Source organism: Carcharhinus amblyrhynchos, chromosome 1 (genome assembly GCF_965287045.1).
Source record: "Carcharhinus amblyrhynchos chromosome 1, sCarAmb.v2.hapA, whole genome shotgun sequence".
Lineage (NCBI taxonomy): Eukaryota > Metazoa > Chordata > Chondrichthyes > Carcharhiniformes > Carcharhinidae > Carcharhinus > Carcharhinus amblyrhynchos.
The window spans coordinates 150,074,260-150,096,393 of record NC_137324.1 but is presented as its reverse complement, the minus strand read 5'-3'; the positions used below and the strand labels follow the sequence as shown (position 1 = coordinate 150,096,393).

Here is a 22,134-nt window from a genome sequence, read left to right as displayed (position 1 = left end):
TGAATATGTGGGGTTACAGGGATAGGGTCGGGGTGGGATTGTTGTCAGTGCAGGATCAATGGGCCGAGTGGCCTCCTTCTGCACTGTAAGGATTCTATGATTCTACTTAAAAAAGACCTGAGTTTTATATTTTAAAGTGGACATGAGTCCAAAGGATGGCTAAGAATGTAAGTTAGTCACTGACAGGAATGGCTGCAAGGCATTTCTCCAAGGAAAGATGGAACCCATTCCTATGTTTCCAGACAGGGTATTTCTAAAAGTCATCCAAAGGCAGGCTATCATTTCTGGTAAAGACAAAGGAACATAATGACTATCTCATCTGAAGGACCCTGCATAATTGCCACTCTAGTCTGATTAGTGGGTTCCTAGTTTGAATACACAAAGAGAAGCATTAAAAGCCTGCTTGTTGTTTGTTGGTCTGTGCTGCAAGTTTGCCACACTGAAGATGATGCAGTAACCAAGGCAGGGTCCCTGCAAAATAGCTGCCTTTTGCAAGAGCATCTAAAACTCTCTTTCTGACTTTGAGAGTTAATCAGACAGCAGGTTTGTAGCTGGAAAGGCTTTGGGGAGTGAGGAGGCGGGTTAATTGTTGCAGATTACACCATCTCTTGCTTGCTCTTGTAGCTATGGTATTTATATAGCTAGTGCAGTTGAGTTTTTAGTCAATGGTGACCTCCTAGGATGTTGATAGTGGGGGATTCAGCAATGGTAATCATGTTGTATAGTGCAGATATCAATTTTCCACTTAACAGCCCAAGCCTGAACATTGTCCAGGCCTTGTTGGATGTGGATATGGACTGTTTCAATATCTGAGGTATTGTGAATGGGAATAATCAGCGAACATTCTCACTAATGTAGAAGGAGGCCATTGATGAAGCCGCTGATAATGGTCAGGTTTAGGACACTCCTCTGAGAAACTCTTGCAGTGATGCCACTGAGATGAATAGTCTCCAGCAACCATAACCAATTTCTTTTGTGCTTTGTGGCATAACTTCAGCTAGTGGAGATCTTTCCCCCTGTTTACTGTGGATATCTGTTTTGCTGGGGGCTCCTTGACTTAACAAATACTGCCTCAATTCTAAGGGCATTATTCTCACCTCATCTCTGGAACTCAGAACTTTTGTCCAGCTTTTGACCAAGACTGTAACAAAGCATGATTCTGGTTGAACCCAAACTGATGAGTGGATGAGTAATTACTGCCTTTTGTTGTCTGGACACATTTTGATTATTTTGGGAAGATGCTAGTTGTGTGGAACCAGAGCTACTAATTCTGGAACATAGGTCTGCAATGCTCCCACTGGGATGTTGCTATTGCCAATAGCTCTTGCTGTATCCAGTGCTCTCTGCCATTTCTTGATATCATGTGACATGAAACAAATCTGAAAGGAGGTGAACCACTTTACATCTAACCTATACTTCCCTTCTGTAAGTTATATACCCTTGTCCTCCCAGAGAACCTAATTTGACGTAGTATGTTCCTGTACATAATATATTCCTGTTATTATGTTATAGACATCATTCGGATCTTTCCTGGGTCTATGCTTCTCTAAAATATATAGGCCAGGCTCTTCAAGCCTTCATGGCAGTGTTTTATTCAGACTCATCGGACTGTAGATAAACATATAATTTTACATTCTCTCTAGTTCAGCTACTCAAAGTCACAATACCCATGTGAGCTAACAAAGAAGGTTAGTCGATTATGGGGAGAATTTTATGAAGGCCACAAAGCTCTTCACTGTCGACGGGACAGCCTGCGAGAACTCTGTGATTCCACTTTCCAAAAGGGCCCACTGAATGTAGTGCCATTCATCCCTTTCCCTACTATCAAGGATCCTGGGGGCAAGTGTCCCACCAACTGAGAGCTGCTGGCCAATTAGAGGCCGTTTGTTCTTCCATACTCGGCAATGTCGCCGGGAGGTGGTAGCTGCTGTTGATATAATACACAGTAGTGGCCTTTGATCAGAGGGTGACCCAGGCTCAGGTGTGTAATGGCAGGAATGGTTAGCAAGGACAGGGAGTTGACTCTCAGTGGGCACCCCCTTTCTCAATGCTGGATTCCTGATCAAAGTCTTTGAATGAGGGAGACTCCATCCCTGGGAGCCCACATGCAAATATGCCAGGGTTTGCTTTGCGTATTCCCTGCATGTCAAGTCCGCCGCCAGCCACTGATTCAATACTAGCAGCACTGGGATAGGACCCTTATGCTGGTATTAATTGCCCATTTATGGGTCTTAGTGGCACGAGGTAGGAAGGCTGTCCCATTATGGATTTAATTGGGTGGAAACAGAAAGATGGCAGGATCTCCCCCTACTTACATTGCCTGATTAATACCCCCCACCACAAAACTCATCACTGGGGGAGGGCACAAGGTTTTGCACTTTATTTCTATTTGTGAGAGTTTAAATTCTCAAAGAATAGACAATGAAAACTGAAATGAATAATTGAATTCTGAGAGTGCTGGACTGGGAACAAAGTTAGAGAGAGACTGAATTCATTGAAATCCATTATAAAAAACCCCTTTATACTGGAAATATTCACAAAGAAGGTCAAGGCAATGTCAAATGATTACAGATTCTCAAAAATGATTGATTGCAGGACTTTCATTGATGGCTTTAATGTAGCCTCCAAAATAGTTACTCATTGGAAAGAAATGTACCAATTTTACCTTACTGGCCAACTTAAAGGATGAACAGATAAAAGAAAGCTAACTGTAGAGCCAACCTAAATTCCTGTCCTAGGCAAGCAAAAGGTTCTGATTACTGTACATCTGGGAGTAATCATTATGCATGTCTGCTATAAGGTGAATATTAGCAAAATGTACTGACCAGTGTTGCAAGGATAATAAAAAGTTAGCAAATGCAATATACACATAAATACATGTATATAAAGATAAATAGAGAAGGAGTTTTGTACCATGTGTAGCTGGGGTTAGACCAACTTCGCATGACCAATCCATCAAGATCTATAGAGCCAAGCCCACTGTGTGTTTTTATAAGTGAAATTCCGTAGTACAGAGAGGATTGGATTTCAGTCCAGAATTTCCAGAGACGGTCCATTTATACTGGGATTCCACTGGAGAAACATCTTGACAGCAATTCTATTCACTGATACTGAAGAAACACCTGCCCTCCCATTAATGGCGGCCATGTGTAAACGATGGAGTGCAGAGTACAATATCACCACAGCCCTAAACCCCAAGACTTTCACTTTCTCTTCTGCCTTTTAGAAAGTGTGTCACAGTTTAAAAGATGCAGCAGGAGGCAATGAGGGAAATCAGTTTAATCAGGCAGCACCCGAGGAGGGGTGGACCAACCGATTAGGGTCTATAGGGCCAAGCTGCTATCTGAGAGGTTCCTCAGGGGCTCTGTCTCAGGAGGTTAGGCTTCACTTGTGAAGCTTGGGGGGAATCCCTACTTATTGTTGTAGCCAGATCTATAACAAAACTAATGTAACTGCATTGGATAAACTGACCATGCAATCAACATTCAGGCCACAGGTACATTCTTGGGAGCCACAAGGAACTTTTACAAGCTCAGTTAATTTGGCAAGGTGCTGATATTCTTTTTACCATGGCAGCTTAATTTATACAACCTATGGTACACATGGGCACTGACACTTTTTAAAGAAATTCAAACTGTTAATGACGCAAAGTGAATCTAGGAAATTTAATGATTTAAGACACTTACTGTAAAAAAAGACTCAAAGCACTATTGACTAAACACTAGGCGGGTTTTCCAGCCGCGTGCTCCCCAAAATGGGAAATTCCAACCTGAAATAAATCAACCTTTAAATGAGCTACCCAATTTTCTGTCCTGCCCATTACAATTTGTCATGGATGGGTTCGGAAAATAGGTTTTACTATCTTTATAGGCAACTTATAATTGAAACCACAGAACAATCGATTGAAGAGCCTTTTTTATTTTTAGTATAACTGAAGAAACACAGTTCACAGGTATACATTATTCCCCAGGATTCTTCCAAAGTGACTCTTAATTCCCAAGGGTTCACTTCTGCTTTTTTGCTTTTCTAAGCCTGGTAACTTCTAACCTGAGAACTCTTTCTCACAGTGAAAGTATTACTGGAGATCCTTCCTCTAGAGAAAGCTAGGTGAGTCCAGCTTTGTTTTCACTCGTCATGAACTTGATTTTTTAATCTGAGCATGAACTTCCATCTGCATTCAGGCGTAGTCAACCATTGAGATTTTCTCCCTCTAGCTATTTTCTCTCTCTCCTTCCTGGGCTCTAGCAGATTAACTGTGTCTATAAGATTTCAGGATATCTCAGATCCTTTTTCCTCACTCAGTCAATTTTGATGGCATATTGAATCACACGGGCTCTGTATCCAGGTGGAAATGTTGATTCGCTATCCTTGAGAATTCAACTCTCTTTTGTCTAGGAACTTCTGAATTTACTGTTTCCTGAGTTCTCCTATCAACCTTTCACCACCATCCCAGGCCCTGTAAAGTCCACCTCCACCCCTCCATTTTAATTAAAGCCCTGTCTACCAGTTACTTAATATAGCCAGGACATGGGTCCCAGCCCAGAATAAGTGAAACATATGTGAATGGAACAAGAGCCTCTTTCCTTATCACTGGTGTCACTGGTCTTTTAAGCTAAACTCCTGCTTCCCACACCAATCTTTCAGATATACCTTTAAACTTTGAATCTGTTTATTACCATACCAATTTGCACATTGCTCAGTTAACAATCCAGGGATTAACACTTTGAAGTTCTACTCTTTCATTTGGCCCCTAACTCCTCACACTCTCATATTAGAACATCATTCCTGGTTCTTCCTATGTCATTGGTTCATATGTGGACTATAACAACTGGATCTTCCTCTCTCATTCCTTCTCTAATTATGAGTTGATGTCTTCAACCCTGGCTCTGATCTGGCAGGTTATCGAGAATATTAAAGGATTAGGAGTTGACAAAGTTCATGTCCTGCTGCCATACATTCTAAACCATAGAATCCACAGAGTCCCTACAGTGCAGAAGGAGGCCATTTGGCCCATCAAGTCTGCACCAACTTTCTGACCGATTATCATCATCAGACACAAGAGAACATGCTAACTTGACACAAAGAGTCACCCAAGGCCAAAATCGAACCCGGGTCCCTGGCACTGTGAGGCACCACCATACCACTATGCTGCCCAAGATAGCTGCAGAAATATTGGATGCTCTAATTATGATATTCCAAAATTCCTTCTATTCTAGAATGTCCCTAGTGGATTGAAAGTTATAAAATATGTGGCGTTGCTAGCAGGGCCATCATTTATTGCCCATCCCTAACTGCCCTCCATTTCAGAGGGCATTTGCGAATCAACCACATTGTTGTTGCTCTGGAGCCACATGTACGTGAGACCAGGGAAGGACATGAGTGAATCAGAGAGGCTCTTACAATAATGATTTCATTAGACTTTTAATTGCAGATTTTTTTTGGATTAAAGTCAAATTTTACCATTTGCCAGGGTAGGATTTGAACCTGCAACCCTAGATTTTGTCCTGGGTCTCTGGATTACTTGTCCAGTGATAATAACACTAAGCCAATACTTCCTCTAATTTATATAGTGCCTTTAAAATAATAAAAACATCCTAAGGCATGCAAAAGATAGCACTGAGTCACATTAGGAGATATTACAGCAGATAATGAATACCTTTGTGAAAGAGGTAGGTTTGAGCCATGTCCTAAAGGAATGGGGCAAGGTAGAGAAGCAAAATGGTTTAGGCAGGGGATTCCAGAACTTTAGCCCTGGCAGTGAAGGCATGACAACCAATGATAGGACAATTAAAATTGAGGCGCTTTAGGGTCAGAATTAGAGGAACGCAGATATTATGGAGGGTGGTTGGGAAGGAAGAGATTATAGAGATAGGGAAGGCTGAAAACAAGGATAAGAATTTTAAAATCATGATGTTGTTTAACCGCAAGCTAAATCACTTTAGTATACGCAGAGGAGTGTTGGGTGACAACACTTGATGCAAGTTAGAACATGGGCAGTAGGAGTTTGGGTGTTTTTAAGTGTCTGGTGGGTAGAATGTGGGAAGCTGGCCAGAAGTGGAATCATCAAATCTAGAGATAACAACGGCATTGGATTCTGTAATAGTTTCCTAGCTCCCCCTCTCCCCCCACCTTCTAAAGAGTGCGTGGACTTCAGGATTGATGAAGAACAAAAATACACTGACACAGGATTTGGCTCCACAATAAATGTGTTGTGTTGTACTCATTAATATCCCCAGTACAGATACCTCTACAATTAGTTGAAATGACATAGAAAACCCTCCAGAAAAAATACACAACTCAACTCAGTACAAAATGCCCTGAGATTTGACTAACAGACTACGAGCTCACAAAAAAATGGACAGATTGTCCACAGAAGCTCCCCAAAATTGATGCAAACACCCCAGGTCCAAACTTCCTGTGGCTAACTGAAATTAGCACCTTCAATTTCCAGCTGAATGCTTCTGCGCCTTGACCACTGTCCCCCTTTAACCAAAATGAAGTCGCAATGACTTTGCTTAAAACTGTCAAAATGCAGACAATGGACACGATCTTACCGGTGTTCACACCACACTCTTGCTGCAACAAGGTCGGAGAATTTGGAATCCAGTTAAATCTCCATTCACTGAAGCGGGATGGGAAAGTCCCACCGAGGTGAATGGTAGTAACATTCTGGCTTATGTTTTTATCCCAAACCCTGACAAAACCCTCAGACCAACTCCACTATGATTGGACTCAAACACTTCCAATCCCCAGCATGGCCGGCCTGCCTGATCTTGAGTATAGGTTTTGTCAAGGTGACCAATCCATCGACTGCAGTAACCACATTCTGATATGCTGTTCAACCCAAACAAATCAAACATATTTCTTATTGTACATGCTGCTCCATTGTCCAGTCAGTAATACCTCTGAGGTTATTCCATGCACAGTCCAGAGTAATATCATCAGCTCTCATGTTGTTTAATCAACTACTCTTCAACTCACACAATCACAAACCCATCGCACGTCCACAGGGATCTCAATCAATGCCAGCTCAAGGAATATCAACACTCATTTTCCCGTGCACACCTTCATCTTTCCTATGGATATGTCCATAGCACAATTTACTACCCACACATGCAAAGAATCCTTCTCATTTGTAAGAATTGTAGGCATCCTACTTACATTTTTTCCACCTGTCATCATGCAGGACAAGCTGGCTCATAATAACAGGGAGAGGTCCCAGACCAGCGAAGGAATGCCTGAACTAAAGGTACTGGCCAACTTTGAGAATAGAACCAACTAACTGCCTGGTGAGGATATGGACTATTCCTTTGCTGACAAGTGAGATTGGCAGCAATCAACCAAGTAAAGCATCCTACACTGCAACATTTATCAACCACACTGTGAGTGATGTCTCCCATCCCACTGCCCCCTGCCACGCACCCACAATCTCTTCTTTCTTAAAATTCATTCCTGGGACATGAGCATCGCTGGCTGGCCAGCATTTATTGCCCATAACTGGTTCCCCTTGAGAATGTGGTGATGAGTCCACGTGTTGTAGGTTGACCCACAATGCTGTTACAGAGGGAGTTACAGGATTTTGAATCAGTGACTGTGAAGGAACGGCGATACATTTCCAAGTCAGGATGGTGAGTGGCTTGGTGGGGAACTTGCCGGTGGTGATGTTCCCATGTAATTGCTGCCCTTGTTTTTCTAGATGGAAGTGGTCATGGGTTTGGAAGGTACTGTCTAAGGATCTTTGGTGAATTTCTGCAGTGCACCTTGTAGATAATACACACTGCCGCTACTGAGTGTTCATGCTGGAGAGAATAAATGTTTGTGAATGTGGTGCCAATCAAGCAGATTGCTTTGCCCTGGATGGTGTCAAGTTTTTTGAATGCTGTTGGATCTACACACATCCAGGCAAGTGGATAGTATTCCATCACACTCCTGACTTATGCCTTGTAGATAGTAGATAGGCTTTGGGGAGACAGGAGTTGAGTTACTCGCTGCAATTTTCCTAGCCTCTGACCTGCTCTTGTAGCCACTGTGTTTATTTGATGAATCCAGTTGAGTTTCTTTCACAGGTACAACCTGGGAAGCAGCAGAAGCTATCCATGAGCCAAGCCTTCGATTCAAGCCCCAAAGACACCTCAGAAGAGGAATCTGACGACACCCTAATTGAAGACCTGTTGCAGTGCTCACCCACCCCTCCTTACCGGCGTAGAGACATACACCTCGGTGGGATCTATTTTTAGAGTAGCCTTGGGGTCTGCGGTGATTTGTGCTGATTGTCCTTTTATGGGTGATGCAGCAGAGTAAGTCACCTGGCTTGGGGGAGCAATTGGAACGTGAGTGGGTAATCACCCCAGGGGTGGAGTCCTTTCTTAGGCAGAAGGCATATAGGGAGACTGGCTGCTGTACAGTTTTCCTTATTAATAAATATCTTCTGTGTTTCTAATGAAGTCTTTGAAAATGCATCATTACAGGGTCATAACCTGGTGAGCACAGCACACTGATTTAAAACAGATGGGGGCAGGGACATCACAGAGCACTGGTACATGGAGAATTGCTGGAGCCAGGAATCTGCTGAGTTCCAGGCAGATGATGAACCTCATTCTCAGATCGACCTCAGCTGCTGGAGCTGCAAAGACAGATTGGGAACATCAGAGAGTTGTCTGTTGCATCCCTCAGATTGCAAAGCACGATGAAGGGTTCCATGTTTCTTCATCCAAGGTGATCACACTGGCATGCTAATGCACTGAAGTCAACATTTAGTAGGATAGTGGTTGCTATGAAGATCTTGGTCCAGAACATTGGGCCTGCACTGCTGCAGGAGTTGCACTGCATCGCTGAGACAATAGCTGGCCTCCATCAGAATCAATACAAGGAGGCTATGAGGCATCTTGACCTAACTCCAGATGCCCATTCTCCTTAAAGAGTCAGCCAGGGGCCCTTGGGCACCAAAAGGTGGAAGGCCAGCAGCTTGACACCTGAGGGCCATTTACCCAAGTGATTCCAGGAATATCCAGCCACTCCCAATCCTCACTTCCTGTGACGTCATCGGCGTCAGCTCCACAGAACATGTAGGGTGGCACTGCCACACAGCAGGATCCTGAAAGCAAACTGGGGCCCTCCAGGTCTGTGCTCTCCAGAAGCTGCCCATCAGACATAACTGGGTATAGCACCTGACATAGCTTCACCTCTGCTGTGAATGACAGGGATGCACCAAGACTTAAGTGACAAAGTTAGGCAAGAAGATGTAGTTGTACAACACGAGCACGAGCATTACACACTTGTATATAATGTTCCCCATTGTAAATGTACTCCTTATCATGTCTGCTTATCCCAGGCTCCTTGTAAGGATAAAGTGTGTTTGTGTCTATCAGAAATGAAACCTTGTTCCCTGCACAAAAAGAAATCCTCAGTTGCAGTCCAGGGCCTCTCTGTGTGGTGTGTGATCCTCTGACCATAGCGACTATCCCTTTCAAAACTCACTGTCCACATCAGGGCTCTGGAATTTCTTTCCTGTATCCATTGTTTCATACACCGGTGGTGTGGTTGTTGATTGAGTAGCCTATCTTACCTGGAAAGAATCATAGAATCATAGGATCCGTACGCATTTGGAAGTGAATGGTCTTGTTAATGACAAACAACATGGTCTTGTATGAGGGAGGTCATGTCTCACTAATTTAATGGAGTTTTGTGAGGAGGTGACAAAAATGATTGATGAGGCAAGGGCTATGGATGCTGTCTACGTGGACTTGAGTAAAGCATTCGACAAGGTCCCTCGTGGGAGGCTGGTACAAAAGATTAAATCTCATGGAATCAAGGGTGAACTAACTAGATGGATTCAGAATTGGCTTGGCCATACAGTACAGAGAGTAGGAGAGGAAGGGTGTTTTTCTGAATGGAGGTCTGTAACTAGTGGCGATCCGCAAGAATCAGTGCTGGAAACTCTGCTGTTTGTAATATATAAATGACTTGGAAAAAAACGTAGCTGGTCTGATTAGCAAGTTTGCGAATGATACCAAGATTGCTGGAGTTGCAGATAGTAATGAAGGTTGTCAGAGAATACAACAGGATAGAGATAGACAGGAAAAATGGGTGGAGAAATGGCAGATGGAATTTAATCCAGACAAATGTGAAGTGATGCAATTTTGTAGATCCAATTCAGGTGGGAGATACAAAATAAATGGCAGAACCATCAGGAGCATAGACATACAGAGAGATTTGGGAGTACAAGTCCACAGGTTCTTAAAAGTGGCAGCACAAGTAGCTAAGGTGGTGAAGAAAGCATATGACACGCTTGCCTTCTTTGATGGGGCATAGAGTATAACAGTTGGTAAATTATGTTACAGTTGTATAAAATGTTAGTTAGGCCACATTTAGAATACTGTGTCCAAGTCTGGTCACCACACTACCAGAAGGACGTGGAGGATATCGAGAGAGTACAGAAAAGGTTTACCTGGATGTTGCCTGGTATGGAAGGTATTAGCTATGAGGAGAGATTGAATAAACTGGGATTATTCTCCCAGGAAAGACAAAGGCTGAGGGTGACCAGATGGAAGTTTATAAAATTATGAGAGGGTTAGATAGGATGAACAGTTGGAAGCTTTTACCTAGGACAGAAATGACAATTACAAGGGGGCAGAAGTTAAAGATAAGTGGGGAAACGTTCAGTGGAGATGTGCGGGGAAAATGTTTTGCATAGAGTGGTGGGGGTCTGGAATGCACTGCCAAGTGAAGTGGTTGAGGCAGTTACGTTAGTCACATTTAAGACTTATCTTGAGAGGCAAAAAAACAAACAGGGAATAGAGGGCTATGAACAATTGGCCTAGATAGGACAACATGATTGATGCAGGCTTGGAGGGCTGAAGGATCTGTTCCTGTGCTGTACTGTTCTTTGTTCTTTGTATCATAGAATTCCTACAGTGCAGAAAGAGGTCATTCGCTCCATTGAACCTGCACTGACAACAATCTCACCCAGGCCCTATCCTGTAACCCCACATATTTACCTGAGCTAGTCCCCCTGATACTATGGGGCAATTTAGCATGGCCAGTCCACCTAACCCGCACGCCTTTGGAGTGTGGGAGGAAACCGGGGCACCTGGAGGAAACCCACGCAGACACAGGGAGAATGTGCAAACTCCCCACTCCCTAGACCAGAAATGAGCCCGGATCTCTGGCTCTGTTAGGCAGCAATGCTAACTATTGTCCCATCATGCCACCCTATGAGAGCTTAGTCTTATTCTGGTAATTTTTTCCTACTATATTATCGTATATAATATAAGTTTCATTGGGTGGATTTTTCACCTCCCCAGACTAAGTGCAGTTTTCGGCAGGAAGAGTGACTATCCCCACCAGCCACAATGGTGCATTTTCATACCCAATTGTCTGTCTCTTGCCTCATTGAATATGCATCAGCGGGAAACACGCTGTATCACCAACGGGCAGCCTAAGAATTGTCTAAACCCATTGTGATTTCAGAAGATCCTCGCTCAGGACTTTAAACTGCACCCTGCTACATATCAGGACCTTCCAATAAATCGTTGTTCTTTTTATTTATTTGTGGGATATGGGCATCGCTGACTGACCAGCATTTATTGCCCATTCCCAGTCACCTTTGGAGGGCAGTTGAGAGCCAACCACTTTGCTGTGGTTCTGGAGTCACATGTAGGCCAGACCAGGTAAGGATGGCAGATTTCCTTCCCTAAAGGATTATTCGTGAACCGGATGGGTTTTTCCGATGATCAAGATTCTTAATTCCAGATGTTTTTTATTGAATTCAAATTCCAGCATCTGCGGTGGCAGGCTTCAAACCCGGGTCCCAGAACATTAGCTAAGTTTCTGGATGAATAGTCTACTGGTAATACCTCTAGGCCATCGCCTCCCTTGTCATCATATAAAAAATTCAAAAAGGAAAAACAGTATATTTAAAATGAAGCAGCATTGTTGCTCCTTGAGCTATATTTTTAGTTAAAAAAGGGAACAAGAAACAAAACAAATTGTCCCAACTTGATCCATATTGAAATAAGGTTCAACTCAAAATCTAATGTTTCTGAAACTTTTGTCCTCTTGAACCGAGGGATGGTTATGAATGATTCAGGACAGTCAATAATAAACATTGTATTCCTCAGATTTTTACAAGTCCCAGAATTTTTTCAGTTTGACAGATTTTTCCGTTCCCTACATTATAAAATCAACTGGAATGGCATGCTGAAATCAAAACTCATAAAATTAGAATCAAAAACCATAACAAAGAGTGGGAATGAAGCGTCTTAATCCATGACCAGTAGGAAACAGTCCATACTTCAAAAGCTGAAATCACATCAGTAACACATTAACTGTTAAATAAGCCTGAAGCCTGCAGGTGGCAGCTGAAAGCCAATAATAATGACAGCAGAATTCTTAGACAAGATAACTCACCCCCCAAAAAACCTTTCAACTAGGAGTTTCTGATTTTTTTTTGTGAAGGAACGGAGCATAAAGAACAGGATTAGGTCAGTCAGCCTTGAATGTTCCAAATCACTAATTTTATGGTAATGTCTCCTTGTTTATGACTCCCTCACTAGAGGACATAATGGGCCAGATTTTGGACTGCCAGTAGGAGCAGATGCAGAAGTGATTAGAAAACTATGTTCCTGAAGGGTGGCACTGGACTCTGCTGCCTCTGGAACACAATGCAATTTTCGATGAGGGGATATGGGAGGAGGAGTGTTTGGCACTTGTCAGGTCTCCAATTTAGTGCCTGTTAAGCCACTTGTGGACAGACAAGGAAGTCTGGAACATGTTAGGGTGAAACTGATGGGCCCGATTTTGCCATCATGTTGCGCCTGATTTTGGACGTGAAGACTTGGTAAAGTCAGGCTTGAGGCGGGTAGCGTGATCCACGCCCACTGCTGCGGCAGTTCCCCTTTACCAAGGCCCGAAAATAGCTGTGATCAGGACCACACCCAAAACGGGGGGCGGCGGCCATTTAAATGTATTTGCATGCATTTGACTTAATGAGCTGCACGCCCAACCTTACTGGCACTTCCTTCTTTACCACTGCGTTCGCGCATCCAGAATCAGCGCGAATCTGGCATGCTCCATAAAATTCCGATTCTGGTGTTGTAGTTAGTGAGAGGGTAAGTGCCGAGCGTCTGCTGGCTCTCTCCTTGAGATTGATGGAGGGGGTGGGGGGGAAGGGGGGGGTTCCGCTACCACTCTGAGATCAGAGAGGAGAAAGAGGGAACTCCGCTGCTATTCTGCCTGTGATCAGAGAGGGGGGGGGGGGAGAAGCCTACGATCGGTCCGGGTGTCGGAGTGGGTGGGGGAATAAGGGAGTGAGTAATGTTGTGGAGGGGGCAGCAATGTCTGTGGAGGACGGGAGAGGCATTATCCGGCCTGGGAGTGATGTGGCAGGGGAGTGGCATTCTATCATCCTTTTTCTGCGCATATGCAGTTGGAGGCGCCGATCAGAGCTGCAGGATTTCGGGTGGTGTTAGGCCCTGCCCACAGGCTTGTACAGTGCAATTCAGAATTGCGGATTTTTTCTGTAGGCGGAGTGCATACGGGCGTGCCTGAGAATGGGTCTAAAAGTCGGATCTGAAACACTCCCAGTTTCAAGTTCGCCTAGCGTTTAGAATCAAAATGGTAAAAAAAAGCCCAATGTGCGTGCAACATGGACCTTCAGGGTTAATGGAGGCATTGGTCAACTCATTTGAAACGTGTACAATCCTGCTCGGCTGCTGAACCAGTGACACAGAGTTGTCCTCATTGTTATTGAGAGACGTGTATTTCTCAACAGTGAAAGGTGGAAGTCCTGAGAGGGGCTGCTGGCTTCACCTCAGCAGCAGAGTTTGAGAGGGGGAGGCCTGCTGTACAAACCGCTGGTAGCTTAGGGATGGCAGGTGGGAACAGGCTACTCTGACACTGGGAAGAGCAGCACGGAGCAAGCTTGAGGCAGCCGAGTCAGAGAATTGGTGCAGACCCGATGAGTCAAATGGCCCCTTCTGCACTGTTGGGATTCTATAAACCTCTCGCAAATTCCCAAGGAGCAGAGTGAGGGCTGCTTGGGGAACAAGGTGGAATAGCATCCGAGTCAGTTAGCTGCAGATGAAACAGAGCTGGAGGAGACTGCACTTTTCCAGGACGGTGATGTCAGACATTTGTGTTACGGTGCAGAGACCTGATACCTTGCGGTCTCTAGCCTGTCCCCTACCTGCAGCCACCAAGTCACTGTCGCCTTGAACTTTTATGCACTTGAGTTGTGCCAGCTGTGGATCTCGGTGGCATTTTGCAGTGGATAGCTCATTGTGCCATCAGGAAGGTCATTAATGCCCTATTCCAGAGAGTGGGTTTTAAAGTCTAGTAACAGGTGGTTGGGTCAAATGACCTTTTATTACTCCATGCACTCTTCGTAAAATGGGAACTGTTTCACTACTAGTAGTATAGCTGCTACTGTTTTTTCCTCCTCTGTTCCCACAGTCGACTCCAATGTACCCCAATGTGTCTGAACGCAGAGGTAGCTTCCACCTGTAGGAAGGTGACACTCAGCTGTATCTTGATGCCTTATTTATCGGCTCAAAGGTTTTTGCTAATCTCCCAAGCTGCTTGCCTGCCACCAATATGAGTAAGATTTCCTCTAGTCAAGTGTTAAAAAAAATCATGGCATTCTGTGTTGGCAGCTCCGAGGCCGATGCATTAAGTTTAACAACCTTCCTGGATATCATCTGAAGCTGAGTCAGAAATTGTGGAAACGTGGCACTCTGCTCAGAACCCAAGCTTAGTTTCATTCTCTGCATTTACTCCACAATCAAAACTAATCTTCCATCTCGGCATCAATGCTGGTTCCTTTAACCTTTTAAACTCTTGTTCATACTTTCATCATTCAGGGGCTCGGATTCTACTGCACACTTTTATCAGACTTTCTGGCACTATCTCAGCATTGATTTTGATGATCTAATGCATCATAGCCTATGTAGTTATTTGTAATATCTCCCTCGCTCTATCCTCCAAAGGTTCGCTATGACGAAAGAGTGTCTGTTTCTGAATTCTCATCCTTGCTTTCAACATTCTTTCTGGCCTTGTTCCACCTTTCTTTCATGATCTCTTCCCGCTGTATGATTCTGCATGCAATTTCCATTACTCTGTACTAGAATTTTCCACACCCCTCACTCCCTCACGTCTGCCATTGAACAGTGAACATAGAACATAGAACCCTACAGTGCAGAAAGAGGCCCTTCAGCCCATCGAGTCTGCACCGACCACAATCTCACCCAGGCCCCATCCCCATATCCCTACATATTTTACCCACTAATCCCTCTAACCTACACATCCCAGGACACTAAGGGGCAATTTTAGTATGGCCAATCAACCTAACCCGCATATCTTGGACTGTGGGAGGAAACTGGAGTACTCGGAGGAAACCCATGCAGACATGAGGAGAATGTGCAAACTTCACATAGACAGTGACCCGAGCCGGGAATCGAATCCAGGTCCCTGGAGCTGTGAAGCAGCAGTGCTAACCACTGTGCTACCGTGCCGCCCAGAAGTGCTTGTTCAATCACTAACTGCTTGCACTCTGAACTTCCCCACATTGCCGCCTACATCCCTGGTTTCAAAAACCTCCTCAAAGTCTTCCTTTTCAACTGTATCTTTGGTTTCCCAGCCTTGCTTCTTCATTCACCTGCCCTTTCCTTCCACTTGCTCTTCAGTTTCCCTCTCCTCCTGGTTGCATTGAGATGTTTTCTAGTACTAAACAGAGGGAGGTTTTTGCCGCTTTTGTAATTCCCTGACCCTCATTGCAGCATTTCCTCACATTTAGATATCCTCTCTTCCAGTTCGATTTGGTATTGCTCATTGCTACTCAGTTCACCTACACCAGCTACTCTCTAAAGATCTTTATCTCCATCCTGTGTCAAAAGATGAAATTTAGCTTTACTGCCAGTACCTAGTCTGTGAAATCATGCTCATGCTCTATAAACCATGAGGTGAGACAGTCCAATCATCTAAACACATGTCTGATCAATATTTCAGTGAGTCACAGGGCTCATTTATTTTACAAACAATGACCCTGATATTTATTGAGATGGGGTTTTCAAGCGGTGGCGAGGAGTTGTGTTCAGAGTTTGGAATTCCTTGAACATGGTGAAGTTTTAACACCATAATAGGCATGTTTTTATTACAAGTTGTCTGTGAGCTGCCAGGTTGACAGCTTGGCTCCTGGTCAGGTGAGATAGTTACAGAAGAGGTTACAGCCCAGGATAGAGATGACAGGGCTGGGTCAATGGGAGGGTTGTGGGGAGTGTTGTTGCAGAGTTGGGTGGGTGCAGTGTGGCTTGGTGGATTAGGGCAAGGAGTGATCAGAGGAAGTTTGGAGAGAGTATGGAGGGTGGTAACCCACCTCCTGACAGATCATTGTTAACACATGTCTTGGGAGTGAGTTGTTCTCTTGCCTTCATTTGGGATGTCAAAGTGGTTAGCACTACTGCCTCACAATGCCAGGGGCCTGGGTTCAATTCCAGCCTTGGGTCACTGTCTCTGGGGAGTTTGCACATTCTCCCTGTGCCTGCATGCGTTTCCTTCAGGTGCTCTGGTTTCCCCCCACAGTCCAAAGATGTGCGGGTTAGGTTGATTGGCCATGTTAAATTGCACCTTAGGGCGTGATTTTACCATTTTCATTCTAAGTGATGAATCTGGGCGTAATGCAGATCCGACTTAGAGATCTGCTTTCAGGCGCCTCCATATGCTGTCAGCCTGAGAAAAAAATTGCGGGTCTGATTCGCAGAGTGGGCAGGATTTAGTGCAGCCGAAATGATCAGAGCTCTGAGCTGTGCATGCGCTGTTAGAAAAAAATTCGAAAAAGCGTGCCCACATCAGATCGCTCCCGGGCTGCAGAAAGCAGAGAAAGCGGGAGCAATGGCCCCCACACACATCGCTGTCCCCCTTATCCACCCCCCCACTACCCAGACCGATCGCCACCACTGCCCCCCTCCCCCTCACCGATCACCCACAGAGTGGCAGCAGACGGCCCCTCTCTACGCCCTCACCAGAGATCCATTTGCCCCCCACCCCTACAGTGAGCGATTGGGCCTCTCCCCACCCCCCCATCCCCACCCCTCACCAGCGATACACCTTGCCCACCTCCCTCCTCCACACCCCCCAGACAACAATCTGGCCTCACTCACCCCCCGCCCCCCCCCCCCCCAAGAATGATCTGGCCTCACTCATTTCCATCCCCCCTCCCCCCGATAATGATCTTGTCTCACTTATCACCCTCCCTGGAGAATGGTCTGGCCTCACTTACCACCCCCCCCAACCCTGAGGAATATCTGATCCTCCTCCTCCTCCCTCTTGACGAGACAACGATCAGCCCACCCCCCCCCCACCACCAGACAATGACCAGCACTCCCCCACCCCCCGCAGATAATGATTAGCCCCCCCGTCCCATCAAAGAAAGATCTGACCCTCCTGCTCTTCCTCACTCCCCCTCCCCCTCACTGACCCTCCTTCTTCCCCCTCACCGCTGATCTGAGCCATTGGAAGCTCGGAACGCGCTCGGAGCACCCAATTCAGACTTTTATTCAGCAGGTCCATTACAGCACGGTTCTGGATTGGCAAACACGGGGGTAAAGGGGGAAATGCTGATAAAGTTGGGCGGGCAGTTCATTAATTCAATTTAGATACATGCAAATACATTTAAATCACCGTTGTACCCGTTTTGGGTGTGAATTGAATCGCCGCCATTCCCGGGTTTCGGTAAAGTGATAATCTGCGCGGACACGGGCACGGATTGTGTTAATGGCCTCATACATGACTTTACCACGTTTTCACGCCCAAAAACCAGCGCGATGCAATGGTAAAATTGGGCCTTTAGCGTCGGGGGATTCGCAGGGTAGGTGTGTAGGGTTACAGGAATAGGGCCTGGGTGGGATTGTTGTCAGTGCAGGTTTGATGGGCTGAATGGCCTCCTGCTGCTTTGTAGGGATTCTATGATATCTGATTTGGGTTGGGCCCATGTTTGAGATTTTTTTGCATCTTTATACCCCACCTGACCCAAGCTCAGCAGTTTGTCTGGGTTAAAATTCCTCCCAGTAAGTCAACATGTAAATCTCATTGAACTTCATTTTTTTCATAAGACTCCTCACAATATATAAAAGTATCAGGAAATACCTCCTATTCCTGGTGGTGGTTGAAGGTTCTCTGCTAATCAGAAGATTTTCTGGGACTGGTTGACCCTGAATTCATTAGACCCAACTTCTCTACTAGTCAGGACCAGATTATTTTGACAAAGTCTATCTTTTCCATTTGTTAACCAGACATAAAGTTAGAAGTTTGATCTTTGATTCACCCTGAGGTCCTTGTGTCTGAGGTTTGACCAGTGATACTGCTGATCAAACCAGCTTCCAACCTTATAGGAATGGATTGCAGCCAGAAAGCTCCACGCTGAGAATACATGAAAGCAGCCTTTCCTATCTTACCATGCCTGACTGCTCACTGGAATGTGATAACAATCCATTTGATTGCTCCAAGCTGTTAAAGAAAACATTATCTTGCAGGAAAGCTCATCAAAACACAGAGCTCTCAATTGCTTCCGTGGCTTTTATCAAGTTCAAGAAAATGTTAGACCTTTGGGAATTTAACCTCAGAATCTTGAATCTGACTTCACACCAGAACCACATTTTAGCACAAATCAAGGAATCTCTTCCTGGTCAAATAGTCAAAAAAGTAAGTCATGATCTGACGCTCCGCTCCTGCTGAATTTTGGAGAGTCAAGGCTGAACTTTGAACCCAGAACTTTCTCAATGGGAATGCAACATTTTCATACAGGACACCCTGAAACACATCAGTTAACTCCTTTAGGATTAATTTTAACTCCATTGGCCTCACGTGATTGAGTTGTCTGAGAAGTTACAGGGTGGAATCTCCGTTGGGGTGGCAATGGTGAAGGGTAAAATGCGGTGAGCCAATCAAAACTCCAATGTCTTTGAGGGGACCTTAAAATCCACACCATCAAATTGTGCCCACAGTAGAGGCTGTGCCCTGTCCTCAGATGGCACCTCATATACACTGGCTAGACTTGTGCCTCCAGGCTATCGGGAGATAGGTAAGGGTCTGCAACAGCCAATCGAGAACCTCATGACTATTCAATAATAAAGACCAATAGGGCAATGATTAGACTTTATCATGCAATCATTGAATTGGTGCCAAGTGCTGTCCCCACCAGCAATGCCTGGGGAGGAAAGGAGGTGCAGAAGAAACTTGGAAACATAGAAGATAGAAGTAGGAGGAGGCCATTTGGCCCTTCAAGCCTGCTCCACCATTCATTATGATCATGGCTGATCATCCAACTCAATAGCCTAGTTCTGTTTTTTTCCCCATAACCTTTGATCCCATTCACCCTAAGTACTATATCCAGCCACCTCTGGAATACATTCAATGTCCTGGCATCAAATACTTACTGTGGTAATGAATTCCACAAGCTCACCAACCTTTGGGTGAAGAAATGTCTCCTCACCTCCGTTCTAAATGGTCAACCTCAGACCGTGACCCCTGGTTCTGGACTCCCCCACCATCAGGAATATCCTCCTTGCATCTATCTTGTCTAGACCTGTTAGAATTTTATAAGTCTCTATGAGATCCCCCCTCATTCGTCTGAACTCCAGCGAAAACAATCCTAACCTACTCAATCTCTCCTCATACATCAGTCCTGCCATCCCCGGAATCAGCTTAGAAAACCTTCGATGCATTCCCTCGGAGCAAGAATGTCCTTCCTCAGAAAAGGAGATCAAGACTACTCAATACAATACTCAAGTGTGGGCTCACCAAGGCCCTGTACAATTGCAACAACACATCCCTGCTCCAATACACAAAACCTTTCGCAATGAAGGCCAACATGCCATTTGCCTTCTTTACTACCTGCTGCACCTGCATGCTTACTTTCAGTGACTGGTCCCGCTGCACACTCCCCCCTCTCCCAATTTACAGCCATTACAGTCAAGAAGACAAGGAGACAAAAAGGGAAGTTAATTTAGTTTCTTTGTTACCTTGTGGACCAAGAGGAGGGGTTCTTCTTGAGACTTTGTAAGAAATCTTTGGGTTTCCTTCTCATCCTTCACGTGTGATTACTATCAAATCAAACCGCAACCATGTCCAATACTCGCCCTGCCCCATCCATGGCCAATATACCTGAATGCTGACACCATTCTCCTCAATCTTGTGAGTGGTAACTTCTTGACGTATTTACCTTGCTCCCACATATCGATCTCACACCATTTCCACATACTTTGGGCAGGAGATGGGATCGCATTATACTGTAAGGAGTCCTGGAAGTTAAAATAGCCCCAGCCTCATGTTACTGAGTTAGAGTAAGTCTGCAACATGCCATGATTGATTCCACTTTCCCTTCTCAGCCCAAGTAAAAGCTGGGGCTTTTAATTTTATTGATTCTAGATTTTTCACGTTATGTTAGTTCATAGAATCCCTACAGTGCAGGAGGAGGCAATTCAGCCCATCAAGTCTGCACTGATTCTCCAACAGAGAACCTTACCAGGCCCTATCCCCATAACCCCATATATTTACCCCATTAAACCCCCTAATCTATACACTTTGAAACAATAAGAGGAAATTTAACATAGCCAATCAACCCAACCTGCAAATCTTTGGAGCCTGGGTGGAAACTGGAGCACCCAAAGGAAACCCAAGCAGACATGGGGAAAATGTGCAAACTCCACACAGACAGTCACCCAAGGTGGGATTTGAACATGGCTCCCTGGCGCTGTGAGGTAGCAGCGCTCATCACTGTGCCACCGTGCCGCCCACTTCAACCTAAGTAAAATACAGACAAGGTAACCTTGTGATACAGCGACCTTCTCTACTATCCTACTGTGCAATTTCAAAAGAACAGGACGCAACCGTCAGCCAGCATTTCCTGGAATTATAATTACTAGAGTGCCAAAGATGCCAAGATGGGTAAAACAAACACATTTATCTCAGTGTATTTGTCCTTTTAAGATCACAGACATCCTCCTACTAACTGTAGTAAAACTGCCAACAATAAAAATTTCACTTTGATGATAAAAGCAATAACTCAGTTACAATGTATCAGAGAGCCTTTCTTCAAAGAAGGTGTTTAATAAAGCGTGACACAGGGTAAATAAGAATGTCGCTTCACTTTAAAGGTATCGGAACAGAGTAATTGCTAAAACGAGACAGACAGGAGGCTTGTAAATTCTGTACACTCAACCAGTTCCAAATGAGTTAGCTCCAGTGGGACAACTGATAAACCATAAAATGTCTCCGGAATGCCAGTGCTATGGTTGTTGATTCCAAAGGATAGCTCTGTGGATAAATACCATCAGAAATAATAGGTGGTGTGGCTTGCTTTTTTCCCCAGTATTGACTACACAAAAGGTAAACACAGTAAAACTGGGAAATAAGAATACAGGTCCGAACTGTTTTTTTATCTTCTGGGTAATGTACAATGATGGCTGACAAAAAGTTGAGCATTTCCAGTTGCAAGCAGGCAGACCAATGAACACTGGCCCCATCAGTTTAATATGGATACTCTGTGAAGAGTGTGCTTTAATCTATAACTATCGGGTGTCTGGGCTGCTGCAAATTGATACATACATATCACTCCATAGAGGGGCCCTAAAATGCTTAAAACCAGGAATGAATAAGTACTTCTTAGTGAGAACGCTTGTTGTTAAAATTCATTTTTATGGGATGTGGGCGTCGCTGGTTCAGCCAGCATTTATTGCCTATCCTGAGTTCCCTGTGGGGTTAACCTCCCCTTGAGTTGTGTTTGCTCGATGTGTGTATGGGCATTCTCAGAATGTAGGATCGGTAACCGGGGGATGTTTAGCTTCAGTGTTCCACTGGCTCCATTTCACATTTCTGTCAGGCTGGATTAGCGACAGGGTTCCTATCTCTGAGCTCAAAGGCACAGGATTCAAACAATCCTAGCAGGGTTTGGATTTTCAATCCAGGTCCCCTGGGTCATTCACGGGCCTAAAGCTCGTGTTGTGTCAGCGAAGCAATGCAGTTTTCATTTGTAAGGGGCTTAATTGTCTAGGGGGTAGGCAATAGTGGGCTAATTCGCAGTACCCAGAGATCATGGGCCCTTTGAAAAGGTGAATGGCAACAATGACTGAGATTGAGTAGTCG

The 22,134-nt window shown here is 44.8% G+C and overlaps 1 protein-coding gene across 2 annotated transcripts in view; it reads left to right on the top strand.

Moving 5' to 3' along the window:
- Positions 1 to 8,360, top strand: part of LOC145346432 (NEDD4 family-interacting protein 1-like) — a 151,346-nt gene extending 142,986 nt beyond the window's left edge. For both annotated transcript variants that reach the window (XR_013887696.1, XR_013887693.1), the window contains exon 7: positions 8,067 to 8,360. The gene's annotated coding sequence lies outside the window, so the exon portion shown is untranslated. The remainder of the gene's footprint in view (positions 1 to 8,066) is intronic.
- Positions 8,361 to 22,134: the final 13,774 nt, after the last annotated feature.